Below are 23,453 nucleotides of genomic sequence, written 5' to 3' on the forward strand. Positions count from 1 at the left end.
GAAAGTCAAAACCTTTATCTTTAATTGGTGATTAACAAGTTTTGGTCTTTGCAATATTATGCAAGGGCAAATAGTGAGGAAGGAGGAGGAGGAAGAGGAGGAGGGTTGTTTTACAATCAGAAAAAAAATCACCTTTAAGTTTAATTTATATGCTTTTTTCAAGAACTACTAAAACACTTTGTTTATCAAAATTACAACATGTTTTAACCTTTAAGAACTATTCTGCTCAGTTGTGGACATTACTTAATTTTTTTATTTAATTTGCATATCCATGCATAGTTCCTGCTTAATACATTTTACTGGCTTTCTTTTGTACTTGGCCCTTTACTAAAAAGAGATATATTACTCCATCATTTTAAATACACCATTCATCAAGTTCCTAGGTCATAAGCAATCAAAAGTGCATAAATAATTTATTACTTACTGTAGTTGGCTATGTCAAATATACTATGCAAATCCAGTTTAAAATAATCAAGAGATTACATATTTGATTGAGTGTTACTTATTAAGTTAAAACAATTATGTAAAAGATTTGAGAAGACTTGGTATGCTACCACAATTTTGGCTTTTGTTGAACAAGAATCAATTTATCAAAGAGAGAACCAGAAGTAATAAAAATGCATTTGTAATGAGATGCCTAAAACCACCATGTAGTTCTTAATTATTATTAAAAGAATCTTTTTTTTCAATTAGGAAGAAGTTCTGCTCCCAGCATAAGCATTTAACATAGACTTCAAGCAAACTTGTAGGTCAGAGGAGAGATGAGGAATAGCTTTATCTTTGGATTCTGCTCTGATCCAAAAGAAGAACTAGGATATGAGTGTCATTTGGGGCAATCTATGAGAGATGCTAACATAAGTCATCTGGGCTTCTGAAGACTGACAATGTAGGTCAGAAATATTACAAATCAATCAAACAAAATGTACAACAGAATCAGCAACATTGCACCTAATTTCTTTTTGGCTTCTTCACACTAATGATTTCTATATGTGGATTAGACAGCATCACCACTAGATGGAATCTGGTAACTGGCTCACCAACCACACTCAACATGTAGTCCTCAATTGATCTGCATCTACATGGAAGGAAGTATGCAGTGGGGTACCCCAAGGTTCTGTTTTAAGAGCAGTACTGGATTACTGTAACGCGCTCTACATGGGGCTGCCCTTGAAAAGTGTTCGAAGACTTCAGCTAGTCCAGAATGCAGTGGCGCGAGCGATTGTGGGTGCACCCAGGTACACCCATGTTACACCTATCCTCTGTGAGTTGCACTGGCTACCCATTGGTCTCCGGACACGCTTCAAGGTGCTAGTTGTTACTTATAAAGTCCTGCATGGCATCGGACCTGGGTACCTGAGAGACCGCTTCCTGCCAATTACCTCCCAAAGACCGATTCGATTTCACAGGCTTGGCCTTCTCCGGGTTCCATCGGCCAGCCAATGTCGGCTGGCAACCCCCCAGGGGACAGCCTTCTCTGTTGCTGTGCCAGCCCTCTGGAATGAGCTCCCCGTGGAGATCCGGACCCTTACTACCCTCCCGGCCTTCCGTAAAGCTACCAAGTCCTGGCTGTTCCAACAGGTTGGGGGCTGTTGAAATATCCAGCCCCGCCCAATTGTGAATGTTGTGCATTTTTAAATTCTTTGTATTGTCTTATTTATTTCCCTTTCCCTGTTTATTGTGAGCCGCCCGGAGTCCTTTGGGAGTGGGCGGCATACAAAACTAATAAACACACAGTACTCTTCAACATCTTCATCAATGATTTGGATGAGGGGATAAATCAGGGGTGTCAAACTGGATTTTTTGAGGGCCGAATCAGCATTGTAGTTCTCCTCCACAGGTTTGGGGGGGGGGGCAGAGGAAGGATACAGGATGGACACTTCCTGCAGCACCCTGCCAGGTAAAATGTGGCACACCTCCCCCCAATGGCCCCTCTGCCCTGTTTGTGGCCTGAATGGCCTTCAGCTGGCCAAAACGGGCCCTGCAGTGGCCAGGCAAAATCCCTGTTCGGTGCATTTTCAGCCTGAACGGCCTCCTGCAGCACTTTGCAGCCAAAATGGGCCATGTGGAGGCCCTATCGGAGTCCATCGGCAGCTCCAATGGCTCCTGCTGGGCCATAACAGGGTGCTATTTAACAAAATGAAATTCAATGTGAAAAAGTAAGGTTCTACATTTAGGCAAGAAAAAAAATGCACAGGTACAGTATATGTGGTACGTCACGCAATAGTAGTAACTGTGAGAGGGATTTTGGAGTCCGTTGACAATCATTTAAAAATGAACAAGCAGTGTGTTGCAGCTGCCAATAAAGCCAACACAGTTCTAGGCTGCATAAGCAGAGGGATAGAATCAAGTTCACATGAAGTGTTGATACCACTTTATAATGCCTTGACAAGGCCACACTTGGAATACTGCATCCAGTTTTGGTCGCCATGATGTAAAAAAAGATGTTGAGACTCCAGAAATAATGCAGAGAAGATCAGCAAAGATGATTAGGGAACAGGAGGCTAAAACACATAATGAACAGTTGCTGGAATTGGGCATGTCTAGTTTAATGAAAAGAAGGATTAGGGTAACATTAGCAGTATACTCAGGTATTGCCACAAAGAAGAGGGAGTCAAGCTATTCCTCAAAGAACCTGAGGGCAGGACAAGAAGCAATGGGTGGAAACTAATCAAGGAGAGAAGCAACCTAGAACTACGAAGAAATTTCCTGACAGAATAATTAATCAGTGGAACAACTTGCCTTCAGAAGTTGTGAATGCTCCAACACTGGAAATTTTAAAGAAGAGATTGCATAACCATTTGTCTGAAATGGTATAGGGTTTCCTACCTAAGCAGAGGGTTGGACTAGAAGGGTTCCACCACAAAACTGTGAATCCCTTATCCATGCTGACATAAGTGCGGAGGGCAAATCCGCGCCATTCGAAGCGCTAAGGAAAAATGCGACCCTACCGCGATGACATAATCGCAGAGGGCAAATCCGCGCCTTCCGAAGCACTCAGCACCCTAACCCTAACCCTAACCCTAACCCTAAACTTAAACCTAACCCTAAACCTAAAGCAAACCCCTAAACCTAATCCTAACCCTTACCTTAATTTAAATCGGCTTTCTGCTGCCGCGCTGTTTTAAAGTGCCCTTCTGTCGCCGCGCTGTTGTCGCGGTGATGACGTCGCGGCTTTAGCGACGTGGTTTTATCACCACTATTTTGACAAGCGTGGTTTTGTCGTGCCACGGACTAGAAGACCTCCAAGGTCCCTTCCAACTCTGTTATTCTATTCTATATCCATATATATGGAACTCAGTGTGCCTTATTTTGAATAGAAATGTTTGAGTTTGAATGGTTCAGCTATGCTTTATCATGTCTTATTTGGACATCTCAGATTTCAGACAATACTGTTGTGTCTACCAAAATCTAAAATATAGCATTTAGATTAATGTTTACTGCTAAAAAGTGTAATCAGTATATTAAAAATCTTGTTAAAAGTCACTTTTCCAAACATTGTATGTACAATATTATGTAATTTATATTTTCAAAATAATTCTTTAATATCCATATGTAGCCTGTATAATTAATTGCTCCTTCTTTATTTTATGGTATCTCTCCTTAAAATGTTTTGTAACTGAACACTCCTTTCTGCATTTTACACAAACAGTTGAAATATGTAGTGTGATATTTGCAACATAAGGTTGTAAATATTGAATGGATGCTGTTAAAAATATAAGGTGAAGATGCTGTGCTTCAGGAAGCAACAGCACTGGATGAGAATTGGAAAAGGCAAATATTTAACACCATAGCAGATTTTTGTCTGTGAAGTAGAGTGTAATTGGATAAAATTCTCACTTTATCAAAAGATTGAGAACATTCCAAACCTATATACCAGTAGCTCTAGACCAGCAGCAGAAGTATTATTGGAAGACTGCAATAAGCAATGAATTTAATCCCAGTTCCCTTTCATTTGCCCCATCCTTAGAATCACTTTGATATGATGGATGGATGGATGGATGGATGGATATATAAGATACATGGGTAACATTATTTTGGTCAATGACCAGCTTGAAACAATATGTATAAAGATCCAGACACAGAGAAATAATAATGCAGTGTTACACTTAAGTGTAGCCAGAGGTGGTTTCCTCTCAGTACTTTACGGTACACCAGAAGAGGTAGTAAAAATCTGGTGTACAAGATAAGACCAGTAGTAATGGTGGCCTGGCCATGCCCCCAAACTTCATCAGAAGCTTTTTTTAAACATTTTTTTCTCCTGCTGATTCAGGCAAGGGGAAAAAAGGCTTTCAAAATAAAGAGAGGGGGGGAGGGGGAAGGAAGGAAAGGAAAGGAAAGGGAAGGGAGAAAGAAAGAGAAAAAACTTACTTTGCAGCCGGGAGATTCAGCAAAGGAGAAAAACAAATGCTGTTGCTTTAAATCAGAACTGAGGATGCCTGGCTGTGGAATACTGGGAGTTGAAGTCCACAAGTCTTAATGCTGCAAACTTTAAATTGAAACCTGCTTTTTTTTTTTTACTTATGTGTGTCTACGTCATTGTTTGTATTCCCTTTTCCTGATTTTATGTGAGCCGCCCTGAGTCCCCTCAGGGAAAAGGGCGGCCTATAAATGTTAATAAACTCTTAAACTCTTAAACTCTTAAATTGAAAAGCTGCTCAGAAGGAGGCTTGCAAAATGACATTCAGCAGTTTGTTTCTGGGTCAGCTAAACAACAAATTGGATAAAAGGTAGGATTCTTATATGGTTCTATGTTTTTGAAGTGTTGGGGTTTGTGCAATATGGGCTTTGTGTTTCTAACAGGGTTTGGATGGTTCCCTGCTTGTGAACGGAGCCAAACTTTCTATAGGCTCATTATTTCATTATCTCTCTTTGGCAGGAATGTGGAATGAGCCATTCTGGGAGTAATATTTTATTTGGGGGGGGGGGTTGTTGGTTGCTTCCCACAGAGGGAAGGGAGAAAGAAAGGAAGGAAGGAAGGAAGGAACGAAGGAAGGAAAGAAGGAAGGAAGGAAGGAAGGAAGGAAGGAAGGAACGAAAAATAGCACAGCAATTTAGGGCTAGAAGACTACTCAGAGTCCAACCCCCTGCTGCAGCAGGAGACCTTACATTGTCTGGATTATTTTGGTGCCTCTAACAGAGAGGAAAATTGCCAGAAAGGAGAAGGAGTTTATTAGGACAAGGCTGACATACAGAGGAAGGTAGAGATAGTCCTTGACTTAGGACTACAATTGAGCCCAAAATTTTGGTTGCTAAGCAATAGCATTATTAAGTGAGCTTCACCACATTTTACCCACTCCTGGTGAGTGACATCAGGTTGGCCATGCCCACCCAGTCACATGACCATCAACCCACAAAATAGGCCACACCCACAGAATAGGTAGTAAAAATTTTGAAACCTACCCCTGAGTGTAGCACTTAATTAAAGCTAAGATTAAAAACTTAATTTAAAAGTTAAAACTAACTTAAGACTGATGGGGGAAGGGAAGGAAGAAAAAAACCCCACAGAATTAATTACAGGTGAAATAAACAAACTAGATGCTGAATCTATGGTATAATTAATAACAATATAGAAATAAAATGTAGCTGAAGCTCTAATTTATACTGTATATGACCAAGGATTAACAGAGCAAACATTATTGCTAGAATAATTACTAGAAGTCAATTTTTATACACATTCACAACTGATGTAAATAACACATGGCAACATTGCGTGTAATAAGACCTTTCTTATCTGAGAGGAGGAAATTAATATAAAATTTCTCAGATTGGCATGGAGCATATAACAAGTGGAAAATAATTCTTTTTGGATGATTTTAACAAAATGTATTTCTTTGTAACCTCTCAATAAAACTTACCAGCTGACCTACTCAGGAGGAGCCATAACGAACCAGACTAAATCCCTCTGGAGTACTACAGTGGCCTATGAGATGCTTGCGACATGCCAATTTCAGAGGTGAAATTCAAAAACAATTCTGCTCTGCTTTAATAGGGTCATTTAGTTATCCTGGCTGTTTCACACTGTAATATTTTATTTTTGTTAATTGATATTATTCTTGTAATCAGCCTTCATTATTTTCTTTAATTATAATTGCTTGGAACTGAGACATCCTTAGTTGTTTATGTAATCCACAGTTGGATGGGAATTCCCCAATCCCTACACTGGCTGGAGAATTCTGGAAGTTGAAGTTCCCACATCTTAAAGTTTCCAAGGGTGAGAAATACTGATCTAATCCAGTCCTTGACGAATATGCTCTTGGCCTAAGCAAATATGTAACCAAGTTTTGTTACATTACATGGTCTTGTTGTTGTTCGTTGAGTTGTGTCTGACCCATCACGACACCATGGACAACGTTCTTCCAGGCCTTCCTGTCCTCTACCATCCTCTGGAGTCCATTTAAACTCATTACTTGGCCTAGCAACTGATTTTACAGAAAAGTCAAGTTATACTTTATATGTTCGCCTCCACCATCTTCACAAATACTTTAATTTCTTAGAATCTTGGAATTTTCAGAAAATCCACTGATTTGTCCAAACCTTTAGTACCCTGGGGAATTTTACCAATGAAATTTTAATAAAATATTCCTCTCCAACCTCAACAACCTCAAATAAAATGTGCTTAAGACATGGTTCTTTAAATAACCTTGCACTGAATTCTGTGAAATCTGGCATGCCTTATGCTCTCTAAGGAGAGCTTTTCTGCAACATTGATCCCATTCTGATGAAAAACAAACAAACTGTTCTCACACTGGACTATGGAATGGAACTCCTTTTGTTTAAAATGTGAGTTTTTCGGGTATTCATGGAACAGCTGTTTCTGTGCTTCGAACTGGTTCTGTGAAATCAGTTTGTTAGGTCTATTTGTTTATTACATGCTGGTGAGAGAGGGGAAAAAAACCCCACAGATTGGTTATATTCTCACCATTTATCTAGCAGTTTGCCAGAATTTCAGATCCTTTATATACATGGCTTTTCACTTGGGCAACAGTTTCATATTTGATGTCTCAGTGGTATGCTTGAATTAGTACAAGTGATAAGCATTCCACAGAGGGTAACACAATTATAGTTGGATGAAGGATAGAAAACACTAGAAAGTTATGCTTCACTTGCTTTTCATATATTTTAAAAACACTGTTGTTGCCAACCATGACAAGGAAAATCACTGTGCATAAAAATATATCTCAATGAGTTAATGCTTATTAGAGGTTAATGTCAAAAATGCAGAGTTGCAGAGTAAGTGAAATATGTATCGAAATTAACTTGAGGGCAGAATCCAGGGAAATGAAATGGCAAAAACATCCACTTTTCTCAGCAGCAAAAACAATGAAAACAATAACAAGGATAATTATCCAAAATGTGTAATGACACTGTACAATAAAATGTAGCAATGGATCTCCTGCTCACAAATGACTCAGAGCTTTCTTAAGGTGGTAGAGGTTGGTTTTCTCCAGTTTCTGAGTGTCGGATCAATGAAGGAGGCAACTTAAATGGAAGTGGATCCTTGTTCCAAGCTTCCTGAAAATAAGGATGTAACAGAGAAATGTGAATTTTAAAATGTAGGGAGTTGAAGCCTGTGGGGCATATTCTCTCTTCCTTCATATTCAGCCACCTTTATTTTTTTAAAAAACTGATTAGCGCCATTAAGTCAATGCTGACTCTTAGCAGCTACATACATAATATCCACCTTTGTCCTCCAGGTCTTCCAATGGTATATATACCTATTGCCACTGTGACTGAGTCTATCCACCTTGTTGCTGATTGTCCTCTTCTTCGCACTACAGACTTTCCAAGATGGAATGGGGCAGTGTGTCCCACTCACCACAGGACAACTCACCTTGGCCAACTCATCATGGAACAACTTGCTGTGGGACTATTTAGTGATTTAAATATGTTTTAATTTTTGTCATTTGCATTTATTTTGTCCTTCCTTTCACATCCCTTCTTTAATGATTCTATTCCACAATTTCTTCAATAATAGTGTAACTCTTGTCCTGCATGAGTTGCCCCATGGCGAGCTGGCCATGATGAGTTGTTCCACAGTGAGTTGGTGGTGGCATGTTGCCTATGCTGAATTGGCCACGATTAGTTGGCCATGCCAAGTTGTCCTAGGTCCATTTCCAGAAAGCTAGGTTTTCAAATAATGGGTCCAAAATATAATAATTTGCCTTCCATATTCCTTTCTAGTATATTGCCTTAGTTGCATGTATGAACGTACTGTAGCTAGGTAGGCAGGTTAATAATGGAAATATTGTCATGTGTAGGAATTGGATCCAGGGGAATAATTTCCTCTTCCTCTTTTCTGCCTCCCCTGCTTTCAACTGTAATTTCAATTGAGGCTTTTATTGGTCTGTTTTATTGCTGCCTGTTTGATAATAATCTTATTCTTATGTCATTTTGTTCTACCCTCTAAATCTTATACATAAAGTTCATACAATTTTATCACAATATTAAACTATTGCAATGCAGCAAGTTTGTGTTTTTCATCCAACCCTGAGCAGATATGGTGTGTCTGTGTGTGTGCAACATTTAGGGCTTGCAGACCACCCTATCTAGAGAAACCCAGTTTGTGGAAGTTACCTTATTTTTTTCTCCATTTTCCTTATTCTTCTACTGGCATCACTGCCATTTAATTGTTCCCTGTTCCAAAAATAGGCTTAGCTTCAAGTCTCAAAAAACAAAAACAAAATCAGGTAAAATAAAGCAATTTGCACAATCAAAAAAGGAGAAAATAAAAAACAATAAGCCATATGACATTCATAACTTGTACTGTCAAACTGAGCTCCAACTAAAATAATCAAGGAGAAATTAATTAGCTGCTAATTGCAGGTAAATTGTATAAGCTATTGCAAAAAATCTAGTTAAATTAAGCATTACTTTGGAGTCCTGGTCAGACAAAAGCTAATGGGCATAAAATTCATGTGGTTGCTCGGAAAAAGTTTTAATGAGAGGCATCAACTTATTATAGGAATATCTATGAAAATAAAGGTATAGCAGGATATGAGTCAGCAATTGTTCTGTTCCGGCTGCACAAGGCCAGATTATATTAGCATCAGGTTTTTCCTGAATCGAAAGACTCTTAAGGTTTTTCAAGGGCATCCTGTGGTGTTTAGGAATATTATCCCAGTCTTTCTGGATTAAGACTACTCAGACAATGTCCTAACTCATCTTTAGTATGGATTCTGCTATCTTCAATATTGTACCCACAATCTATGGCTGAGCAATGCCTTGCCTATTTGTAGTCTATGAACAATTAAGAGAATATTCATACTTTAACAACTTGTTCTCACTCCCTGCATCCAAGAAGACTATTAATTATTTAGTGGGCCAGACCCTAGTTGATAATTAAATATGTGCTGCCATTTCCACTTTTGTCCATCCCATTTGTGTGTGTGTGCGCGTGCGCGCATACATGCTTGAAATCAGGAAACAATATGTCACCTGGAACAGCTTCCTCAAAATTTAGATTGAATTTTATTTAATTATATTTATATTTAACAAAGCAAAATTAACTCACAGTGTAACTAAAACCCATAGAGCAGATTCATCACCATCTTGACTTCAAATAATAAAATAAGGGACATATTCCTTTTCTTTCATGTTTTTAAAAAATCATAGCTGACAATTCTTTTGGAAAATGTGTGATATTTATACATTTTGCTGTTTTATGCTTGGAAAACTACCTGCAAATATTTAAAACATATCTCTGGTTCAGTATGATAGCAATATGTGTGTGCCTGCATGTGTGTAAAGAAGAAGCAAAGTTTTACACAAAGGGGACAGATTGGTCCATACAGCTGCTTCTAAAGGGAGTACAGATGGTAAAATAGATAAAATAGATCCCATCTTGTAATCTCTTTGAGGAGAATAGTTCACAAAGATTACATTTCATGATACAGATTTAGTTATCAAACTAACTATAATGCAACAAAACAGATTGATGTAAAGGCTAAGAAACTGTGATCAACAAACATTGATTAATAAAGTAGGGTTTATACTAAAGATGATCAAGCATTCTGAGCAAGATGGGTTAAGGTTGTAGTCCAGATAGTTACCAGGTATCTTAACAGGCAAAGGAGGACACAGACAATTGGAAAAAAGAATAAAATAGGGGGTGGGGGAAAGAACATAGTAAGTGTTGGCATCCATGACATAAATTACACTGAAAAACTATAAAACAAAATAAAAACAAACAAACAAACCACTTAGGCCTATCTGCATATGAAATTACATGTAGCATCAGAAAGACTGGTTTTTCAATCACAGAAATGTGCTACAGCCATAAAAAGGGAAACTCCTTCAGTGTGTAACATTAAAGTCTTGTCAATTTCTGGCAGCAGTACAAGGCAGTTGGAGGGCTCTACTCAAGTAATTAAAATAACAAAGCAGAGCTTATTAATTTGCGGTTAGACTTATTATGGAGGTGCTGTGCTGCAGAGAAAAGCTGCTCGGGTAGAGATACTCAAACCGCTGGACAATATTTTACTTTAAGGTTCTGTCTGCCAGATGGAGGACATGAGAACAAAAAGGAAAACATGCCTTTCTTTTCCCAGATGTCTGGTAACTCTAAGTCCAGACAGGTAGAGGTAGAATTGAGAGTATCTAAGAAATGTTGATGTCATCCCTGGAGGGTAATCTTTTGAAGAAGTTTATTTTGTTTCTGTTTTATTTCTATAGTTTCAGTAATAGTAATTGCCATTGCCATTGCCACATGACAGAGATAAGGTTAATGGCTAAGCTATCAGGTGGATATGGCTTCTATCACACAGACACAGATAGATACATCTGTGTGAAAAAGTCCTGCATGCTTTACGGTTTATGGTTTATGGTTTAAGCCATTTTTGGATAGGCCATTGATTTTGTGATATTTTATGCTAACTGCTATGCAAATATTGTTATATTTAAATAAATACTGGTGTTTTTTAAGTGAAAAGCATAAGCTTTTTGCAATTAGGTGCTGTTTGGATGGGGATTGTGAATTTTCTTGCATGCTTACAATGACTATGAAAACAGGTTAACTGATGCATAGCCAGTGGCATACGTGTTGCAATTACTAAGGCTGATTCTAGTGTTTTGTTAACATTTTTATTGTTTGTGGCCCTGTAAAGGACTGTTTAGGTAACCAAACATGGTTACTAATATGAAATTGGCCAACCCTTATTGTTTATCACCAGGTGGCATCTCTTCGGCATAGACTGCATAAGCCTTTGCACATGATCTTTGAAGACAATGTGGTACCAGACTGCAATTGTGGATTCAATCAGCTCCTGCTTGGTCTTCAGATACTTCTTGCTTATTTCATAATCAATCTTGGCCCACAAGTTCTCAACTGGGTTCAAATCTTGGCTCTGAGCTGGCCAATCCAGGAGTCGAACACTATGCTTCTTCATCCACTACAGGAAGGACTTGGCTCGGTGACAAGGAGCATTGTCATCCTGGAAATAAAAGTCCTTACCTACAAGTTGCTGAGCTGAAGGAAGCATGGTCTTTTCCAGAACTTCAACATACTGCTTGGAATTCATGATTTCCTTGCACAATTTGTATCTGACCAATACCAGAAGCAGCAATACAGCCCCAGATCATCACGTGCAATGGATGCTTCACAGACTCAGGCAGTACTGCCTAAATTCTTCAGCTGGAAATCTTCTGACATACTTATTGCACTGATTCCCAATCAAGTAGAAATTGCTCTCGTCACTGAAGATGACCTTGACCCACTGTTCATTGGTCCACTTGGCATACTTCTTGGCTCACACATGTCGATGAGAGCAGTGAGCATCTGTGAGCAAATATGAACCGGGGCCTTGAAGCTGTTAGGGACTGGATGAGGGCTAACAAGCTTGTGCTCAACCCGGATAAGACCGAGTGGCTGTTGTGTTTCCCTCCCAATAATTTGGCAAGTGTTCCATCTCTCAGGCTGGGGGGCCAAACACTACACCCCTCAGACAGGGTTCGCAACTTGGGAGTCCTCCTGGACCCACAGCTGACCTTTGACCACCATTTGTCAGCTGTGACCAGGGGGGCATTTGCCCAGGTTCACCTGGTGCACCAGTTGCGACCCTACCTGAACCGGGAGGCCCTCACAACAGTCACTCGTGCCCTTGTGACCTCTAGGCTGGAGTACTGCAACGTGCTCTACATGGGGCTGCCCTTGAAGAGCATCCGGTGACTTCAGCTAGTCCAGAATGCGGCCGCGCGAGCGATTGTGGGTGCACCTCGGTTCACCCACATAACACCTATCCTCCGCGAGCTGCGCTGGCTACCTGTTGATCTCCAGGTGCGCTTCAAGGTGCTACTTGCCACCCATAAAGCCCTTCATGGTAGTGGATCTGGATACTTGAGAGACAGTCTCCTGCCAATTACCTCCTCGCGACCAATTAGATCACACAGATTAGGCCTCCTCCGAATCCCATCTGCCAGTCAGTGTCGACTGGCAACTACGCGGAGGAGAGCCTTCTCGGTAGTAGCTCCGACCCTTTGGAACGATCTCCCCGTGGAGATTCGTACCCTCACCACCCTCCAGACCTTCCGCACAGCCCTTAAAATCTGGCTATCCCGTCAGGCCTGGGGCTAAAGATTTAACCCACCCCCACCCGAATGGTATGAATGTTGTGTTCTTTTTAATTATGTATTGTTCTTATGTGTCATTGTTTGTATCCCCTTCCCCATGAGTTGTAAGCCACCCTGAGTCCCCCCAGGGAAAAGGGCGGCCTATAAATAAACTTTCAAATTCAAATTCAAATATTTACTTCGAGCCCTGCAGCCTTTGAGCCCTCTGGCAAGCATCTGTGATGCACTGTGCTTGTGCACACTTTTTCATCACATGTTTCACCCCAAATTCTTGTAATCTGAGGTGAGGTGAGTTTCCTGTCAGCCATCGAAATGCATTGCAGAGCCCAATCTTGCTGTTTTGTTGACTTTCTTGGTCTTCCAGAGTGGAGCCTGTCATCAACTGAACCAGTTATTTGGTATTTTTCAACCACTCTGCTCACTGTGATGGGAAGACATTTCATTCTCTTGGCTATTTCTGTACAGGAGTAACCCTGTCATAAAGCACAATGATGTGGTGCTGCTGCTCAGTACTGGTGAAAGCAAAGGCCTTCATCTTTGCCCGCAGCCAGAGCAAATTTCTCTATCCTTTTCATGCCTATTTATATGCATGTTCTCTGACAATGTTGATTGGCTCTACGGATTTTGATTGGTCAGCCAAAGCTCACTGTTGATTGGCTACTTTCGATCCTAACTTTTTGAATTCACGAAAATTCAAGTTGTGTTTGTTTTAGCACATAAACTCACTCAAAACATTAAAAAGAGTTTGGTTATATTAATAAAAAATATGCATCTCAATCTGACTACAGAAACTTTCATCAAAGTACTAATTTTGTGTGGTTTCTGAGTGAAAATTTGATTAAACATGTAAATACAGCTTAAAATTGAAAGCGTGCAGGACTTTTTCACACAGCTGTAGATAGATGGATGGATGGATGGATGGATAGCAGTGGTAGGATTCAGCCAGTTCGCACCTATCCGGGAGAACCGGTTGTTAACTTTCTAAGCAGTTCGGAGAACCGGTTGTTAGAAGAAATCTCCTTTTGGTTTTTTCCATTTTTATAGGGCTAATCCTGTAAGGAAGGCAGGAAGGAAACATTCTGGTATTGTTTCTACCCTAATCTTTATTGCCCTGCCTACAGACACTGCCTCTCTGGTTAACCCTTATTACATTGTAACAGCTAAAGCAAAGCGCCTATTGACATGAGTGACTTTGAGTTGGCTACGCCCACACGGTCACATGACCACTGGTCCATGCCTACCCAGCTGGTCAGTAGGGCAGAGAACCGGTTGTTAAATTATTTGAATCCCACCACTGATGGATGGATGGATGGATGGATGGATGGATGGATGGATGGATGGATGGATAGATAGATAGATAGATAGATAGATAGATAGATAGATATGTTTAAACATTTAAATTCAGCCCTTTTGAAATTTCAATATTTCTGCCTGTGCAAAATGACTTATATGTAGTCCATTTTCCATGCAAGTCTTAAAACTAGATAAAGAGAATGACTAAAAAAAATATGGTTTACTTGTTCATTTATCTATTGAGGAAAATAGAGTGAAATATTTGAGCCAGTTGCTCTCTCCCAAACCTAGGAAAATGTGGCAGGCATCTATCCATGTAACCACCAGGAATCAAGGCTGAAATAAAGGCAAGCATGCAAAAATACACAAAATAATTTGCAAACAAATATTTGAACTGTATTATTTAATGCAGAGGCAGATTTAATTTAGTTAATATCTTAGATTATTTCAGTCTGCTATCAGCACTAATATATGGCATAGGTATTTAAAAAAACTAGAATGTCAGTTAAGAATATTTTTAAGAAGAATAATTATGTAAAAGATACTTCTTGGACTAAGTCTTCAACACTTAGTAATGCTGGGATCCAGTGAGAAGTCTGAAATATCATTCTACTAGAAATATCATTTTACTAAATGAGAGAAGTTCTGTTAAAGTACCTGAATTCCTTATTTTAAATTTTGAAACAAATCAAAGTATTTATTTTTCAAGGCCGTTAATGAATGCAATTTCTTTTACATGTTTGCTGCAGAACTATTTGTATTTCTGTGGCTCTGTCTATCAATTGGATTTTGTATGCCCTTGTATTGATCCATTCCTTTCCAAAAACTTATGTTTGCTGGAGTTGGCGAGAGTACAAATCCATTCCTGCTATCATAACTACTGTTCTTAAAGTGAATAGAAATGCAAAAAGCTTCAGAAATCATTGTTCCTAGTGTAGATTAGAGATGGGCTCAAATCCAATAGCTATTCCTGCTGTTGAATCAATGCTGTTTGCGGCATCCCAAATGCACGGCTTCAGAGAGGCTATTAAAATATACAGCATGTGTTGAGAATGGTTGTCAAGTCAGTAGCAGTCATGGCTTTCTGTCATAGAAAAATGTTAAGAAATTAATTGCCTTCGCTCTTGAACAAAGCAACATAGTAGTAATAGAGATTTTAAAAAGCCATTCCAGTTAGACCGAAGGCTACATCAGCTGTCTTTGAACTTGTTTTTCCCCCTAGAAGGTGTACTGTAATGATAGAGACACCCACCAGCAGATGCAACAGCCTGTCTTCAGCTTTGCTTTGCTCACCTTTTTGTAATTGTTTGGATCAGAGGAGATTCAAAAACTGAAAGAATGTCCTCTCCGTAGAAGCCCTAGATGTGAAAATGTTCCTTGGGAGGGAAATGTACCAGGCTTATTGTATTTTGAACAGTTCAAGACACATAGATCATAATGATGAATTGGATTTTCATTATCCGCTGGAATCGAGTCATTTTCTTTTCCCCTTTGTGGCAGTTTGGGCATTCAGAGTTTGCACAGGTGCATTCAGAAAGCTCTTCTGTCTGGTTTTCCTTTTCTTTCAACAGTTTTGTGTTCCCCTTCCTGTTTCTGTGCTCAGGTTAATTCTTTTCAAGTGATCACTTTCAATAATTGCTACCATTTTGTATCTCTTCTAATTCTACAGTTCTATTTTTCTATCACTCAATTCAGGGATACTATTTTTGTGACTAGCATTATATATCAGTGGTGGGTTCTGGATCCCATTGCAACCAGTATGTTGCGATGGGGACGGACGTCCACCACGGGCATGTGCATTATGCACACATGTGCACCCACCGCTGCTCAGCAGAGGTCACGCAGGCGCCTTACGCTGCATGCAGGTGTAACCAGTGCACAAATGGACTGGTTAGCTCAAATAGAGGTAAGGAACGAGGGCGGGGCCCCCAAAGCACCGTTCTGGTATGGTGGCCGCTGTTCCCAGCTGGCACCGGTACTCCCGTACTGAGGCATACCACCTGGAACCCACCACTGTTATATATTTTCAGTATATTTGATATAAGACAGCTCAGTACTGAAATCAAGGGATTTTTACAAAATCACTGTGCCATTTACTTGTACTTTAAGTCTCATAGCCTACACTTCTGGTTCTTTTTCCCATATGGTAATAACAGGTTGGGAATAGCTCAGGATTTTTATTCAGGGATTTGTTTGTTCTAAGATCTATCCAATGAATCGCTTCCTAATAACTACGTAATGTAGATGTTGATTTACCAGGTTAGTTTATTAGAATGTTTCAACATATGGGTAGATGCACAATAAATTATAGGATAGTGATAGCATGCTGATATCATTTATGGCTGAAGTCACAAAATTACATTATTATTCATAGTTTATTCCTATTTTGATTTCACAATATTTAGCTATAGCTGTTAGCTAAGAATAGCTGCTTGAACCATCTGAGGCTTTATAATTTTTGTTAATGAAAATGGCTACATGTTTCTATCTGATGTCTTCTTGTATCGACAACTGAGATTATTGATCCAGCTTGGATCTGAGTCAGTGTCTAATCAACACTTGAAACAGTATGACTACTCGGCCTTTTGCATCCATGTTATTTTCCAAAATTACAGTTATTTCCATTGTGTCTTCAGGCAAGGGTCTTTCAAAATGCTACCTTATGTCAAGTGCCTGTGCTCAGACATACACACTTCAGGGAGATAAAACAGCTTGTGAAGGAAAAAGACTTAAAGCCATCTAGAGCAGTGTTTCTCAACCTTGGCAACTTTAAGTCCTGTGGACTTCAACTCCCAGAAGCACAGCTGGCTGGGGGATTCTGGGAGTTGAAGTCCACAGGACTTAAAGTCGCCAAGGTTGAGAAACACTGATCTAGAGTCATCTTTAGGCATGATGGGTGGCATATAAATTTAATAAATAAATAAATACAACCGTGGAATGCAGGGTATTTTCTTTTCAGATTTACAAATAGCTACATTTGAAAGAGTAAAAGTGCACAGTTTTATTTATTAAATGCAAATAGCCATAGCATTTTTTGAGAACCACAATTTATTTTTATTTTTCAATTTATTTGCACACAATTTGTATTTTCTTTTTACGTGGAAAGAAAAGCCATTTTATTATATCACAAAACAGACCTAATGAGCTCAAAATATTTGCAGTGTGATGTTATTATATTTTGGGTAGAATCAGCAAAGCCCACTTTCTTTTGCAATGTTTCTTGGGGATGAGAATTATTTGTAACAATGAGTACATCACTGAATTATTAGGAAGTATTTTTTATCACAAATCATTGGTTGTCTGATAACTGTCCTTTGGGTTTTGACCAAATGTTACTCAGAGTATATCTTTTCTACGTTTCCAGGAAAAGATTGGAATGGGAGGTCTATTTGCCTTCACCTCACAATTTTTAGCGATCAAATAATACAATCTTGCACTTTTCAATTTCTAATCTGAAAGCAGTTCGTGTTTAATTACTGATCTGTTCATGTAAATCCTACTCAGCTTCGTGTTTTTCTATAATTTTATGCTACTTTAAATTCACAGCTTGATCTATGAATACTATAACCATTTTGATTTATATATGCAGTCATTTAAAATATACAACTTCCACCCACCATAAATCTTCGAGAAAAGGCCTCCTGAAAGAGCACTCATGATATATTGTTACAAATCAATGCACGTTTAGTTGTGGTCTCATCAGATCCAATGGAATTTAGTTCTGAGCAAATTGGGCTGTATAATCCATTGATTATAAAGTAACCAAAATTCAAAGCTGTGTTTTATGCTGTTGGTTAGAGAATCAATTCATTCCAACAGTGATATCAGAAGTGTATGTTTTTGAACTGATGAAAATAGTGACCACAGTACTTTCATAGTCAGCTTACTGCATATGTAACTAGAAATTGCCACTATGGTCACAATTTAGAAATGGATAGGTCAGTTAAGAATGATCCAAGATAGTTAAAAATCAATCACCAGCTACAACTTTAAAAAAAGACAAATGTAAAAGAATCAATTACCATTATTGGGACACCTGACAGTAATTACTTAGAAAGGATTTCAAACCACAGGAACAGAACTTGGTGAAAATTTGCAAAGTAAGAGTAATACAAGGTATTAGAGACTCAGCTGAAAGGTTTGTATTTTCAGTTATGGTTTTAAAAATAGTTTAGTTAGTATTTAAGATGTCACCTAGGAGACCCAAGATCAGCTGACCGTCAGTCACAGAGTACTTGTGTCGGTGATTTTCTCCCTCAGTTTAACCCAGTGACATGGTTGAAGGCCAAAATGGAAGACGGGAATGCTGGATACATTGCCTTGTTGGAATAAATCTAGCATATAGTCACATGTGCATGCATGTGCATTTACATGTGGTAGGAGAAAGGATGCCCATTAACAAGTAGGTACGAAAAAGCAAGAAATCTTCCTCACAGAAACTGAAATATTCTCCAAAAAAAGGGAACAAAAAAAGAGTATAAAGAGAAGGTGGGCTGGAAAAGAATTCACAGCATTGTTCGAGAAAAGAGGAATCTGCAAAGGTTATTCCAAGCAGGAACTCACAGGAACAATCAATCTTTCTATAACTGTAAGACACTAGTCAGGGAATTAAGAGTAAAAACTGGGATAATGCTGAAAGCTAAATCATTTCTCTACCTGTCTACTGAGCTGCAGAAAGTATAGGAGCCTAAACAACATTTTTTCCAGAATGGAAGTCTTCAGACCACATGACAGAACAACCCAAGTGTGGTGAGGATTTTGTTTTCCATCCAGAAGTTTGGAATCAAGTTTAGGTGTTCCATTTTCAGATATCTAATTATAATTCACAAACATTAATTTGCTCATGTAGATTTATTTCCCATTTTTAACTTGAGACATTTTATCTGAGCTGGCAACTAACAAGTATTCTAGTATTTATTAATGAATACAATTAAACATAATAAAATATTATTTACTGGCAATTTTTACCAGCATCATAATGAAGTAAAATTTATGGAATAATTTGCTCCCTAGAGAATACATGTGACTTCAAGGAACATTTTTCACAATATATAGTAGTGTTTCAAACAGGCTTTTCCCCATACACTGATCTATTTCTCTATTAATTGTCTACCTTTCTATCTTGTCACATTTTTATTTTATTTAACCGCTTGCTGCTTATTTACACGGTTAAGGAAGACTATAATTTGGTTGCTTTTGAATAATAATTTAAAAAAAGATTTAGCTTTCCCATATATCTCTGTACATTTTTCTACATTTGTACATCTGTAGTTCTCTGAATCCTGTAATGCAGTTGCTAGAATTAAAAACTTGTTAAAATTTGTACATTTCAAAACAGAGCACACAAAAATGCATATCGGTTGGGGAAAAGTATTTAATATATAAAAGAAAACTAGGTGCAAAAATGCATGTCAGGGAAAATGTACAAAATGCATATATTAGAAACAATTCATTTTGAAGGCTTGTGTAATTGCATTTGTTCAAAATTATTTTAATGTGCATTGTATTTGTTTTAACTCTAGGGATATATTTATCCCTTTATCCTTGTAAAGTTCACAGAGATAAGATTCTCATTTTGTCACAACTGGGTGTTTTCGTTCTTTAATTCTGGGTGTTTATGAAAGCCTCTGCCTTTTGATTTTATATAGATAGTATACACAAATATGATATCTGAACAACTAGATATGCCTTCTAATTTCTAACAGAAAATAAACTATATTCCAACTACGTATTATCTTCTTGAATAATTAAACAGAAAAAGGGGGGGAGGGTTCTTCTTTGGAAGCATAATTAGTTTGAAAAGTCTGTGTTGATCTAGCTCTTAGGTTATAATTAACATTCCAACTGGCAATGATATACAATATTACTGAATAGTGAGATCAATTTTTCATATTGACTACTGAAAAACGTTTGTTTTTTGTTTTTTAAACTAAATTACTGCTCAAATCTGCTCAAAATATGATGCCACATTTGGATAGTATTATATGATAATTGTATCCAATCATGTATGGCATTTAAAAATGACTCCCAATATATCAACTGTCTGAGAGAATTCCATTCCTTGAAATGTAGAAAATGGCATAAATGTCAAATGAGTGAATACTCTCAAAATCCAACTATGGGTAAAAAAATTAATTGTATGAAACTTCATGTGAGATCCTCATGAAAGCTTTTCTTTTTTGCTAATTTCTCTAGCAGTGAAGAAAATAATGTCACACTGTAAGCAAAACAAAAAAAAGAAACTAAAAACAAAGACAAAAATGTGTGGTGTCTTGAATTTTTTAACATGATTTTTAAAACTTGGCACACATAAATCAGCACCACATCATGATATTACAGCACTATAATTTCTGTTTTAAAATAAAAGACAGGGATAGAACTAAATACAAAATGTTAACTTTTGAATGATGGTCTTATGGTTCAATAAAAATGATATGTAATGCTAGTTCATAAAGCTTTCTCTACCAGGAGGCCTGTCCACCCATCTGGGACAACCCTGAGAGATATCGCAGTGATTTCTTGCCGCTTGCACAAATGGAACTGCTCTGGCCACTTTTCTTTCTTCTAACCATGCTTATACCAGCAAAAGAAAAGAAGGAAATGCTAATTTGTGCTAGTTGATAAGCACTTTAAGACCAATATCTGGTACTCGGTCTGTATAGACTGAGGTATTCCAAGCCATATTACCAGGCTGCAACTTCCTTTGACACAAATCAGGTTACAAAAAATCCCACCAGCAACAGCTTACAATATTATCTATGTTAGATAGGGTGAAAGGATGAGGCAGACTCAGTCTTCAGCAACAAACAGCTCTTATTTAAGTGACAACTATATACAATCCAGCGAAGACTCTGTCTGGCAGCAGCCCTTTTATAGGGAGTTGTCAGACCTCTTGATCAATCACACTCAAGTATTGTTCCTGCCAGAACAGAGGACCTGAGTGAAAACTACCATATTGTTTATCAGTATGTAACACCCCTCCCCTCTTAATTGGGCTCGTCCAGCTTGTAACGTACTCATGCAGGTAGATGGGTTTTCTGGTGGCTCGTCCAGACCTGTGCAGTTCAGTTGGTGCTGGATCTTCAGTTAGATCGGATGGACCTGTTGACTCTCTGGCTTTGCCTGGTGGAAGCTCCTGGAACTTTCCACAGGGTGCGGCTGGAGATTCTGGAGCCAGTTCGCTTGGAACTCCCTGCGGCCCTGCAACCTCATCAGATAAGTACCCCGGTACCTTCGGGCTTGAGAAGTCTGTGGAAGGAGTGAGTTCATGCTCTTTTGGGGTAGGGCTTTGGCTAACTTCTGCAGGAGTTACTTCTGGTTGCCTAATATTGGATTGGGAGGGCTAGCCTCGGAGTTGGTCAATATACCGCCTCCATGTTCTACCGCCCTCAAGCTCCAATTGATACAAGCAAGGTCCGGTAATTCCTGTAACCGTGGCAGGAATCCAGAGCCCCTCCCCAGTGTAGTTGTGGCATAAACTTGATCCCCTATGCTAAAGTGTCTAAGTTTGCTGGTCGAATCTGGGGGTGTCATGGCAGAGTAGTTTGGTGTAGCCGATCTAAGGACGATCTTAGCAGGGGACCCATTAGAAGCTTGGTGGGGCTCCTCTCAGTGGTAGCACTGGCATGATGTGCTGGTAAAGAAGGAATTGATCAACCCATGTTTGCCAATCTCCCGGCCCCATCCTAGATAGGGCTTCTTTAGCAGATCACACCATTCTCTCTGCCTATCCATTGCTGACCAGATGGAGTGACCAGGGTATGCCTGATTCCCTGCGAAGCTAAGTAAGTCTTGAATTGAATGGCCGTAAATTGGGGCTTGTTGTCTGAGGCTAAGACATCAGGCAGGCTGTGAGTGGAGAAAAGTCCCTGTAGTGTCTTGATGACTGCTTCTGCCGTGGTAGTGGCCATGAGAACTATCTCTAACCATTTCGAGTAGGTGTCCACAACTACAATAAATACTTGGCCATGAACTGGGCCAGCAAAGTCAATGTGCACCCTAGACTAGGGCAACTGAGGTCATTCCCACTCCTTAGCAGGCACCTCTGGGGGAGCTGGTCTGGACTCTTGGCATGGTGTGCAAGTAGCCACACATTCCTCAATCTCCCTATCCATGTTAGGCCACCACGCGTAACTCCTGGCCAAAGATTTCATCTGGACAATTCCCAGATGCCCTGCGTGCAAGGCAGTTTGGTTGGAACAATGACCCGATCTCCCCACAGTAGACAACCATTGACAACAAACAGTTCATTCCTTTTAGTAAAAATATTTTAAATTCTGGCCCAACTGGCCCCTTCGGCCACCCCCTCTACACTCAGTTCAAAACCTGTGCAAGAGTTCAGTCTTTTGTGGAGTGGTGGGCGACCTCGCTGGAGGAAACAGGGACAGCCTCAAGGCAGTCTATGAGCAGGACCAGTGTCTCAGGGGTCAGATCAGCAAGTAGTTCCGGTAGAGATCACCAGCTGAGGGTGTCAGCATGCTCCAAAGTAGTGCCCGGTCGATGAATGAGGTGGTAGCTGTAGGCCACGAGGAAAATAGTCCAATGACCAAAATAGTCCATTTGTGGTGACAGCGATATCAGGGTAGGCTGGTCCCCAGCCAAAAGGCCCAACAGCAGTTTATGGTCCATGATGATTTCAAAGTCATGGCCATACAAGAACTCATGGAACTGCTTAACGCCAGTTACGGCAGCCAGAGCCTCATGATCCAGTTGGCTGTAGTTCCACTCGGCAGCTGATAGGGTCCTCAAGTAGTGTGCGATGGGTGCCTCGGTTCCATTTGGCATGTGGTGGCTGAGCAGGGCCCCGACGCCAAATGGGGAAGCATCACAAGTCAATGCAAGTGGCAGAGTCTGGTTATACTGGTCCCACGTCCATTTCACCTTCTTGCTGAGAGCCGATGCAAAGGCTCAGCAACCATAGCTTTCTGTTTGAGAAAGACACTGTAGAAGTTAAGGAGTCTGAGGAACCCCTGGAGCGCCAACTGATTGCAAAGTGTGGGGTGTCCTGGATCACTTTAATTTTTTTGTTTGTAGGGTGAATCTCAGAGCCGTCAATCAGGTACCCCAGAAATTCAACCCTAAGAACATTAATTTGGCATTTTTCTCTTTTGAGGCAGAGACCTTTTTTGCTAATTCTGGTCAAAACAGCCCTAAGTCTTTTGAAAGATTGCTCCTTATTTGCAGCTGATACCAAAATGTCATCAAAATAGGGGATGATTCCTGGTATCCCCTGCAAAAGCCATTCCATAATGCTTTGGAACAGTCCAGAAGCAATACTAACACTGAATTGTAGCCGGGTGCATTTAAAGGCACCCCTATGCATCACAATGGTTTGGGCTTCCACCATGGCACCATCTACAAGCAACTGCTGGTATGCCTGCACCATATCTAATTTAGCAAACACCTTTCCCAGGCCAAGGAAATGTAGTAGGTGCTGTACAAGGGGCACAGGATAAGCCCTTTGTTGTAAAGCTTTATTTATTGTGCACTTGTAGTCCATGCAGATGCGGACAGACCCATCAGGCTTGATCGGGGTCACTATAGGGCTCTCCCAGCATGCATGATCGATTGGCTCTAGGATTCCCTGGCCAATTAAT

At 39.6% G+C, this 23,453-nt stretch overlaps 1 long non-coding RNA gene across 1 annotated transcript in view; it reads left to right on the top strand.

Annotated features, from left to right (window-relative positions):
- Positions 1–23,453, top strand: part of LOC148045537 (uncharacterized) — a 141,121-nt gene that overhangs the window by 4,241 nt on the left and 113,427 nt on the right. The window contains exon 2 of the long non-coding RNA XR_015696600.1: positions 6,133–6,211. This is a non-coding gene — a long non-coding RNA (uncharacterized LOC148045537). The remainder of the gene's footprint in view (positions 1–6,132; positions 6,212–23,453) is intronic.

The sequence above is a fragment of the Thamnophis sirtalis genome, unplaced genomic scaffold (genome assembly GCF_051295495.1).
Source record: "Thamnophis sirtalis isolate CommonGarterSnake01/CBP01778 unplaced genomic scaffold, rThaSir2_p1.2 scaffold_5, whole genome shotgun sequence".
Lineage (NCBI taxonomy): Eukaryota > Metazoa > Chordata > Lepidosauria > Squamata > Natricidae > Thamnophis > Thamnophis sirtalis.